Genomic DNA, 11,341 nt, shown 5'->3' with positions numbered 1-11,341 from the left:
TGAGATCAAGGTTAAGTGCTCGGATTGCCCAAAAACCTTTGTACTCCAATTCGATTGGCAAGTGGCATGCTTTTCCATAGACAAGCTTGTAAGGGGAGGCTCCTATGGGAGTCTTATAGGCCGTCCTATAAGCCCAAAGAACGTCATCAAGCTTTGTGCTCCAATATTTTCGGGTCTTGTTCACAACTTTCTCAAGGATTTGCTTGATCTCTCTATTCGAAACTTCAACTTGACTGCTTGCTTGAGGATGATATCCCAAGCCGGTCCTATGTTGAACACCATATTTGGTCAAAAGAGATGCGTGTTTCTTTTCATGAAAATGCGTTCCTCCATCACTTATGATTGCTTTAGGAACTCCAAATCTTTGGAAGATTATTTTCTTGAAGAGTTTGGTGACCGTTTTTGCATCATCATTTGGAGTGGCAATTGCCTCCACCCACTTTGAGACGTAGTCTACGACCACAAGGATGTACTTATTCCCATTGGATGTCACAAACAGACCTTGGTAGTCGATCCCCCAAACATCGAAGATCTCTACCTCTAGAATGCCCCTTTGCGGCATTTTGTTCCTCCAAGTGATATTCCCCGTTCTTTGACAAGCATCACAATGAATGATGAATTCTCTTGTGTCTTGAAATATTGTAGGCCAATAGAAGCCCGATTTAAGAATTTTTGCAATGGTCCTCCTTGCTCCATGGTGCCCACCGTAGGGTGATGAGTGACACCCTTCCAAGACTCCTTGGACCTCCCATTGAGGGATGCATCTCCGGTAGAGCCCATCACTACACTCCTTGTAGAGGTTTGGGTCATCCCAAAAGTACCTTTTTACTTCGAATAAGAACCTCTTTCTATGATTGTGGTTTAAATTTGGAAGGAATACTCTTCCAACAATATAGTTGGCATAATCGGCAAACCATGGGGTGATGTGCCTTTCAAGTTGTGTTTGAATGGCCATCAAGATATCGTCGGGAAATGAGTCATTGATCGGTGTTTCTCTATGTTCATCATGAAACCGGATCCTTGACAAGTGATCCGCCACTACATTTTCGGCTCCTTTCTTGTCTCTTATTTCTAAGTCAAATTCTTGAAGGAGCAAGATCCATCTCAACAATCTTGGTTTTGCCTCCTTATTTATCAAGAGATGTCGGAGAGCACGGTGATTCGAAAAGACAATCACCTTGGATCCAAGTAAGTAGGAACGGAATTTGTCTAAAGCATAGATAATGGCAAGAAGCTCTTTCTCGGTGGTATCATAATTCACTTGGGAGGGATCAAGAGTCTTGCTTATATAATAGATGGCATGAAGAGCTCTACCTACCCGTTGGCCAAGAACCGCTCCAACGGCGTAGTTACTAGCATCACACATAATCTCGAACGGTAGTTCCCAATTTGGAGGTTGAATGATCGGTGCCGAGATGAGTGCTTCCTTGATTCTATTAAAGGCTTCAACACACTCATCAGTGAAATGGAATTGGGCATCTTTAAGCAAGAGTTGAGTGAGGGGTTTCACTATTTTTGAAAAATCTTTTATGAAACGGCGATAGAAACCCGCGTGACCGAGAAAACTCCTCACTTCTCTAACATTCACGGGAGGTGGGAGTTTCTCTATCACCTCAACTTTAGCTTTATCGACCTCGATGCCCTTTTCCGAAATTAAATGACCCAAAACAATTCCTTCATTGACCATGATGTGACACTTTTCCCAATTTAAAACAAGACTAACATCTTCACATTTTTGCAATACAAGAGAAAGATTATGCAAACATGAGTCAAAGTACTTTCCATAAACGCTAAAATCATCCATAAAAACTTCCATTATGGTCTCTAGGTAGTCGGAGAAGACACTCATCATGCATCTTTGGAAAGTGGCGGGGGCGTTACATAAGCCAAAAGGCATCCTCCTATATGCAAAAGTACCATAAGGGCATGTGAAGGTGGTCTTATGTTGGTCGTCCGGGTGTATGGGGATTTGAAAGAATCCCGAATACTCGTCAAGGTAACAGAAGAATTTGTTGGAGGCTAACCTCTCAAGCATTTGGTCAATGAATGGTAGGAGGAAATGATCATTTCTTGTTGCGGAATTCAATTTTCGATAGTCAATACACATACGCCAACCGGTGATCTTCCTTGTGGGTATTAGCTCATTCTTTTCGTTTGTCACCACCGTGGTACCTCCTTTCTTAGGTACCACTTGAACGGGGCTAACCCACAAAGAATCCGATATGGGATATATGATTCCCGCATCAAATAATTTCATAACCTCTCCTTTGACAACTTCTTGCATGTGGGGGTTCAATCTTCTTTGAGGTTGAATGGTAGGTCTATGGTCCTCCTCTAGATGAATTCTATGCATGCAAAAGTTGGGACTTATCCCCTTAAGGTCATCTAGACTATAACCTATAGCCTTCTCATGTTGTTTCAACACATCAAGCAATTTTCCCAATTGGTTCTCATAAACTCTATCATTAACAATCACGGGTTTGGTCTTTGATTCATCAAGGTAAGCATATTTCAAATTTGGGGGAAGGGGTTTTAGAGTATGGATTTGTACCTCACTTTCCTCCTTTGGAGTTTCATTGAGAATTTGCTCCATCTCCATTAGGCATTCCTTTCTCATGGCATATTCAACTTGTTCTTCATGCTCACCAATCTCATCGCCTTCGAATTCCATGACGAATTCCTCTTGCTCTTGAGCTTGTAAGATGTCTTCTAGGATGGATTGCTCATCTTTTATAGGTTGACATGCTTCCACAAGGATGTTATGCACTAATTCGGATTGTGCATGAGTGAGTTCTTTGTTAGCTAGAGCGTCCTCAAAAAGATCTACCTCCAATTCCCAATACATATTTTTAGCCTCACTTGCTTCCAAGGCTTCCAATGCTTGCATGGGATCTTTTAAGAAAGGTATACTTAAGTGGTCCTCTACAAAACAATCTATAAGGTCCATCTTGAAAAATATCAAACAACTTGAAAATAGTTAGAACAAACCTTGAGGAGTTTTACTTCCCCAAGGCAAAGAAAGACACAACTAATAACAATATAAGAAAATCTAAATCAAGTTAACACCGTCCCCGGCAACGGCGCCATTTTTGGTCGGACTATATTTTTCGGTTACTTGTCGTTAGGAGCACCTAGACCAAAACATAATTTATAACTTCACAAACAACTCTACAATTAGTAAAAAGGCAAGTAAAGGTCGGATCCCAAGGGACGGGAATTGAGATGAGATTTCTATTGCAACTAGTGGTGTCTTAAGAGGTATCACAATTGGGGTTTGATGTAGAAGATCACTAAACTAAATAGCAATGAAAGTAAACAAGCAAGATGAATAAAAAGAGATGTAAACAATTGATAAAAGTTACTAGGGTGTCATGGGGTCATAGGGGATTCATGGGAATTGATCATACAAACATATTCTCAAGTTATAAGCAAGCAATTATTGTTGTGATGGATCGAGTTGGTTTATATCTTACAATCCTAGGAAAGTTTGGGTCCCGGAGCCGAATCGATTAGATTGTACAACACCTACAAGTCGACTTAATCTTCCCTACTCAACAATATGCATGGTCTAATGAGACTCGAGTTGGTTTATATCTTACAAGTCTCATTGAAAAGATAGGTGATGGGTAAAAAATGCAAGGATTCATAGGCTCACATTTCATCAAACATAACATGTGCATAAGTTGAGATCACAACAAGCAAGCAAATAAACTATGAAAGCATATTAATTTAAGCATGAATCATCCCCCATGTTGGTTTCCTCCAATCACCCATTAACCCTAGCTAAGGAAACTACTCACTCATTATCATGTTGAACATGCTAGCAAGGTTGTCAATCATACCAACAAAGTGAAACATGATGAATAAATGAAAGTGATTAACAATAATTAAAGAGGGATTAAGAGAATTACACCTACTAATGATTCCAATAATAAAGCAAAGAATAAAAGAAGTACTTGAATGCTTGATTGAGAGGTTGTCAATCTCCCAATAATAACCCAAATAATCTTCAATTACCCAAAATAAAGGATGAACAAGAGACAGATTAAGGAAATAAAACTTGTATTAAAACTTGATTAAATGTTGATTACAAGATTAAAGAGAGATTTGATTGATATTAACTACTCTAAGGAGTGTTAAGAAGAACATATCTTCTAATTAGACTAATAGGGTATTTATAGTGGGGATTAGGTGTATGAATTATGGTTAACTAAGGGCTTAAATGACGATTAAGTCCCTTGTTGAGGAAACGCCGGTCTCTTTTGGAAAACTCCGGTCTCTAGAAAAAGATGTGCATCCTTCCTTGAAGCTTGAAGAAGACGAAATGGGTCTGTTTGGGAATCCGGGCGTCTTTAGCACGGGACGGGCGGATTTGGCGGTCTCTGCCCGGGCGTCAAGGGGTTGAAGACGGGCGGATTATGGAGCTTTTGCCCAGGCGTCTTCTGGAGAAGCCGCTCGGATTGTGGCTTGGTGGACGGGCGGATTCAAGGCAATCCGCACGGATTGTCAGGCAGTCTTGTTCCTTCTTCTTTTCTTCCTTTTTCTTCATAAAATCCTTGAGGATTTCCTCGGGGATGCAAGGATATTTTCTCATCATTTCCCATCTACTATAGTATGTACAAAGGCCTTCTAATCTTGTCTCTCCTTGATGCTTGGTCATTGAATTCAATCAATTTAGCCTCATTTCGCCATGAAAATGCAAGGTTTGCACTCCTATCCTACCAAGGGATCAAAACCTCAAAGAATATGCAAAACAAAGAACTAAAGACAATAAATGACCCAAATATGCACTAAAAAGCATGGGAACAAAGCTAATTCGGGGACTAAATATGCTCTAATTATGGTCACATCAAATATCCCCAAACCGAACCTTTGCTCGTCCCGAGTAAAGAGGTGACAAAGACTAGGACCATTATTTAAACTAACCTAATAACATAGCCGATATGAGACAATTAGCGGGTCTCACTCCGCCTCTTCAACTCACAACAAGATGCCTTCTTGCAAGGCAAGGTGGGTCTTGCCAAAATGGCGTCACATCCAAACATTAAGCATACAAAATCAAGTAATGGATGCATCTACAAAAGAATAGCCACTTTCCTCATCTAAGTGGCGGAAATTATCTACAAGGGAAGCAATTCAAGGGTACACACTCCTTCATCGATGCAATTTCTTCAAACTACTAAGCCTAGAAGGATACCAATAAATCACCTCCGAGTTGTGTCAAGCTAGGGTACCTTTGTCCTCAATCGTTAAATGCTTTTGTCACGAGTAGACTCCCTATGATGTTAGAAACACTGGAGGATCGCGAAATTCCCCCTCTTGCCTAGAAAAGAAGAAGGGTGGTCCCCTCTCTACCATGCACAAAAATGGATACGATGGATAGGGATCGATAGATATTTGAGTTTCACTTTGGGAGTTTGCTTTTGTTTTTGTTTTTCCCCCCAATTTCTTGTGGTATTTGACATTTGAGAACACTTTCTTGCCATTTCTTTTTTATTTTTGGCATTTCAACGCTTGACAACTTTTCAACTTTTTGCATTTCTTTTGAACATTTTCAAAGTCACCCCATATGTAGTGAGGTTGGCTTATATTTGAAGCTTTAGGAGTTTTATTTTTGCTCCTCTTTTCATTTGATGCATTTTGAAAACTTTCTTTCACTTTTCATTTCATTGAACTCAAATTGATTTCTTTTTGTGCCCATTCCCTTTGATGACAAAAATGTGGTAGAACATGGATGATGGATGGATGCATGGTTTCAAGGGTCACCTTGGAATAAACGGTAGCCAAGAAGTTATCACACCACAAGGTACTCTTGACTAGGCCTTAATCCATAAGCCAAAGGATACTAGCATGACACATCCTAGGGTGTTTTACAAGTATTCTAACAAGAAAAGTCTTAAGAAGAAAGAGCATCTACTAGGGCCTATATACACTTGTCAAACTTCCTAAGTAGACGGTTTCGCAAAATTTTTCTAACATGCAAACTACATGCCATGATGCAACTACCATATAAACATCCTAATGCAAATGATTCTACCAATTAATATGACATATAAACTAAATGCAAGTCCTAAGTTCACATTGTTATACCGCATCAATCAAAATAAAGCCACATAGTCATTAACATAAAGAGGAAAAAGGAGATTGGAAAGATCATACCATGCGGTCTTCAATATCCTCATGTCTCGGATGTGGCGTAGTCGATCAATGTGAACAAGGATAAAACAAACACAATATATACAACAATATATACATGACTACACTACAAAGGAAATGAAGTTGTTTTTGGTTTTTCAGTTTTTCAAATTTTTATGGTTTTTCAAATTATTGGATTTTTTTGGATTTTTGAATAAAAGTTAAGTTAGAATTCCCCATCCCCACACTAATATGGGCATTTTCCTCAATGGCCAGAATGATGGGAAATCATGCAAGCATGATGCATGAATTCTACTCTAAATGCAAGCTATACTAATCTATATACTACATGATGCATGTGTTTTTTATTTATGACGGAGAGCGTAATTTAGATTACCTCCCGTTGCGTATGCATGTACTTCCCCAAACCGAGTTAGGCATTATTTCTAATGTCCTAAAGTTGGGGTAGTTCATGCACACAAGATGCAATGCATGAAACTAAATTTGTCATTTTGGATTTTCAAAAGTGGGAACAATGAAATAAGAACACCTCAATGGGGCCAAGGTGATCGATGATTAAACTAATAATATATCCCCAGCGGATACTCCCAATTTCAAAATCAGAATCTGGGCCTTAGGCCCAATTCTTCAAAATTCGTTCAAATCCAAGGTCGAAGACTCAATCTTTTTCCGAAGTGATCTAATTTTCAAAGGTCGATGACCTTGTTGTGTTTTTATGTGAGGTTTATCGATGTATGTGTTGTTTTCCTATGTCTAGAGTGTAAGAGAAAATTCTTCAACTGTGGGCTCTGAAGCCGTTCGCTTCAGAGACCATTATTAAGATAAACGGATGACATCTACCAACGATTCAGGAAAAATTCCTCAGCTGTGCCAAACTACGATGCGAGTTTGATTCCATCACAACGGATACGTAGGCGCCTAAAGATAAGGCTCAACCCACCCTCAATTCAAATTATGGCAAGTCGATGACCCATGATGATTTGATGTGCTGAGATGAAGATCAATCCCGAGCGAAGTTCCAGGTATGATCTCTTCTTATGGCCGGCGAGCTTATATACGCAGGTCTAATGGACCCTAAACGACCCGCGGAATCCTCAGGTCGAGAGGGACCTGGGTATACTTTGACTAGCGCCTTGTCCAAGCCTCAGTCAAAGTGGGGGCTCTGTAGATACCCGTATGTGTCGATATTGGCATCTACGGAAATCCCGTCAAACACCCAATGATGATAGGATAACATGTATTCGTCAGTTGGCATTGTCGTTGGTTGCAGCTCATTTTACGATGTAGAATGGACGTCGTCGACGGTTTAATTTTAAATGAAATTTAAAATTATTTTCCGAATTTATCTTATTGAAGATAAAAATAGATTTTTTGTTGTGAATTTATTTTGATTTGAAAAATCATTTCAAATATGAGTCGTTTTAAAGTTGATTTGGAAAAATCGATTTAAAGTGGTTTTGGATGCTTGTTTCTATACAAAGCCTTTTCTTTGTGTGATTTGGCCAAGAATACCAGCAAGCAACCCCAGCATAGCACTCACCATACCCCCAACTGAACCCAGGTTCGAACCCCCACAGCAGCACCTCCCCGACCCTTTTTTTTCGTCCTTCTGGCTGAGAATTACCCCTTCTCCAAGCCACGAACCTGTCTCATTTTTTAGCCTACATTCAACCTGAGATATAGAGCCTGCCAAAACCTCCAAAATATCTTCATTTTAGCAGCCGAAACCGAACCCTTACCCCCTCCTTAAGTCTTTTATAAACCCTACATTTCCACTCCTATAAATACCTCCCATCAACCACCATTTCAAGAGGTTGGAAAACATTGATAGAAAACCTTCAAGCACACACCCACACATCCTATGAATACCATAGAATCCAGTAGCAAACCACAAGAAAAATTAACTCAAAACCAAGCTCGAATCCTTTCGAATAACCGAGTATGAAGAACTCGGCCTTCGCAAGTTTTCCAGCCGGACCACCCGTGGGAAATCCTCAATTTTCGTGCCCTTCTATTAAGAACAACCAGGCCTCACTTACATATTCCAAAACTAGACTCCCATGATTCAAAAACATATTTTCAATCAAAAAATCTTTGAGAAACGAATTCACAAATCAAGTATCAACCTTTTTTTCGAAGAAAAACGTTGGTTTCAGCATTGCTGTTTCGTCGAAGACGGCCCCTCGAGGTAAGATCTACAATCGGATACGAGAAAAGACTTTCTCAAAGATACATTTAGGTTGAGAGTGCAATATAATCCCTCGTTCTCCCTTTTATTTCAGTTTCTATAGTTTTTATTTCGTATTCATATCATGTTGTTTAAATCGAACTAGAATAGTACGAGTATGAGTTAAAGTACCATTCCAACACCAGCGTTGACTCGAGTTTAAAAGGCATAATTCGTCTAAAGTGATCAATTTGCCTCGCTCGTTTACATATCCTCGTGTTGGAAGAGGGAAATTCATTGAAAATGAGTTTCTTTCGACTTGTAAAACGTTTGTTACTTCTTGTTGTCTGTCGCGCATGGTTTGGCCCTTTGGCCTTATTTTTCTCTACTTATTTTTATTAATCGTGGCACCATTCTCAAGGCAAGGCTTGCTAAAAAACCTGTTTAAATCAAATATTTAAATTAATTCGACAATTCTCAAGTTCATTAGACATTTTAGGACAAGAATTCTTAAGATGTAGATGAATCGATCAACATGTAAATGAAATTTAAAAATTATTCTAATTCAAAATGAATCCATTTTTCTACCGCCTATTTCTCATTAGTATGGGACTGCATGCCTATCATCCTCCCATTTAAACTCGATGACTAAATTTAACGATTTTTCGGCTTGAGTTTTTCCTCAAAAACCGTGTAGAGTCACACGGTTTTTCTCGTTGTTTTGTTGATCAATTTTCAATCTTTTGACGATCCTATTTTCATAAATAGTGGTTGTCTATTTTAAAACGAGGTTTTAATTTGTTGCTTTATGTTAATAGCATGTTTATTGTTTTCATAATTGAATTTTGTTGCGTAGTTTTTTATCAAAAAGAAGCTGTACAGCAGGATACTCAATCGAGTTGGTCAGTACTCGATCGAGTATCCATGTTTTGGTTGCTATTTTGTCTCCGTTTTAAGTTGTTTTTGATTCTGTAGTTAGATACTCAATCGAGTGACCCCAATACTCGATCGAGTGTCCTTTGTTACAGTACATAGTTATTTCGTTTCATTTGTTTACATCTGCCTATTCGTTTGTGTAATATTATATGTTTTTAACTATTGCATATCATGTGAATGAAACCCGACTTGACCTAGATTAGGCCTTGCATGACCTAAATATTGACCGTGGTTAGTGGTTTAGGATGCCTAGATTCACGTGCGTTGTTGCTTTGTTTCATTCGTCATTCGTTGCTTCGTTGCATTCGTTGTTCGTTTTTTAGTTGCTTTCGTTGTTCGTTGTTTGGTTGCTTGCTGTTATAAGTGTTTTATGAACAAACCCCGAACTTTTGTTCATCTTTCTTATGCTAAGCATAAGAATTTCAATCCCTCTATTTTGGTTGCGTTGTTTATTTAGAATGAAATTCGCATGCTAAATCACTTGACGAGTTTTATGCATTAAACGACTTAGAAACTTGCTTCATATGTTAGGAAATAAACATAACGGCTGCATTTTTCTCATGTGCTCATATCCGAAATAGCCATCCTTTTCCATGAGTAGAGACCGTTATTACAACGGGCGGGGTTGGGTGTTTTTTTAATGAAATTATTTATACTTCCTAACACGTAATCGCACACGAATTCATTTCTCTAAAATTTGGTTTCTAAATTTCACCTTAAAATTTAGTGGCGACTCTTTCAACGATGTAAAATGTTTTTTGAAAAGGAACATTTGCGTGGATGAATTTCCCTTGTCCACACATATTAACTCATCTTATAGAACGGTCTGAATAAACTAACAATTCACCTCAAGATGCCAATTACTCATCCAACATATCAATTTAAGACAATAACAAATAAGAGGCATAACAATTGAGTAGTTATCCTACCTTATAAGCAAAATCTTCAATAACACAACTATAAGCAACTAGAAGGCCTCTTCTTCAAATCCTTCACCTAAACAATTAAACATTGTATGTAGTTAATAATTAATTGTATTATATGAATTAAGATGCGAAACTTCCAAAAAAAAGCTAGAAAACCACCCACAACATCCATAACAACCGCCCCCACACAAGGCTCAAGTCACTGTGGCACCATGGTGGTCACGGCCGGGCAACGTCCCCCATGGCCTACCCTCGGTGGTCGGTCCACGGCTTGATCAATGGCACGGTAGTCAAGAGTGATGGTCAATGGTGTTTAATTATTAAGCGTAAACAATTAAATTAAGAGTAAATTATATTTTACTCCCTTTTGAAATCAATTTTTTTTTTATTACTCCCTTCTGAAATTTTTTGCTAAAATTAATCCCTTAAGTTGCATTTTTTGCTAAAACTGCTTCTAAACTCCACTTTAAGTGACTTATTTCGTCTGTTTTTGAACTTATTTCATTTGTGACTTAGCCAATCTAGAATTTGAAAGGTATAACTATGTAGACATATGTAGGGGGAGTTCAAAAACAGAGGAAATAAGTCAACTTAAGTTGGAGTTTTGAAACAATTTTAGTAAAAAAATGCAATTTAAGGGAGTAATTTTAGCAAAAAATGCAACTTAAGGGAGTAATTTAAAAAACAAATTTCAAAAGGGAGTAATTTTAAAAATGTTGGTTTCAAAAGGGAGTAAATTGTAACTTACTTTTAAATTAAAGATGTGATTAAAGAACATACAAATTAGTCTTAGGATTAAAAAGGTGAATGCTCCTCTAATTCTCTTCTTATTTCTCTCCTAGTTTCTCTCTCATATTTTACGTGAGTAACATATGAGGCAAATAACCAATATGTGAAGGGTGGTGGGATTTTTATATAAAATTAGGTGAGATGTAAGAAGTTCTAGGAAGCTCACCTTATTATATTATTTTCTTACTAAAATATCTAATGTAGTATAAGCGTTCCCTAAACAACACCTCCCTTCCCTTGACCTCATTACTCCACACGCCTCACACTTCCGGGTTTTTTTTTAAACTTCCGACTTATATATAACCCATATCTTTTTTTTTTTTTTGCAAAAAGTTATCATTGAAGAAAAGAAATTACAAATTGCAAA

This window comes from Silene latifolia, chromosome Y (genome assembly GCF_048544455.1).
Source record: "Silene latifolia isolate original U9 population chromosome Y, ASM4854445v1, whole genome shotgun sequence".
Lineage (NCBI taxonomy): Eukaryota > Viridiplantae > Streptophyta > Magnoliopsida > Caryophyllales > Caryophyllaceae > Silene > Silene latifolia.
The sequence above is the reverse complement of the archived record's forward strand: the minus strand, read 5'-3'. Positions refer to the sequence as shown.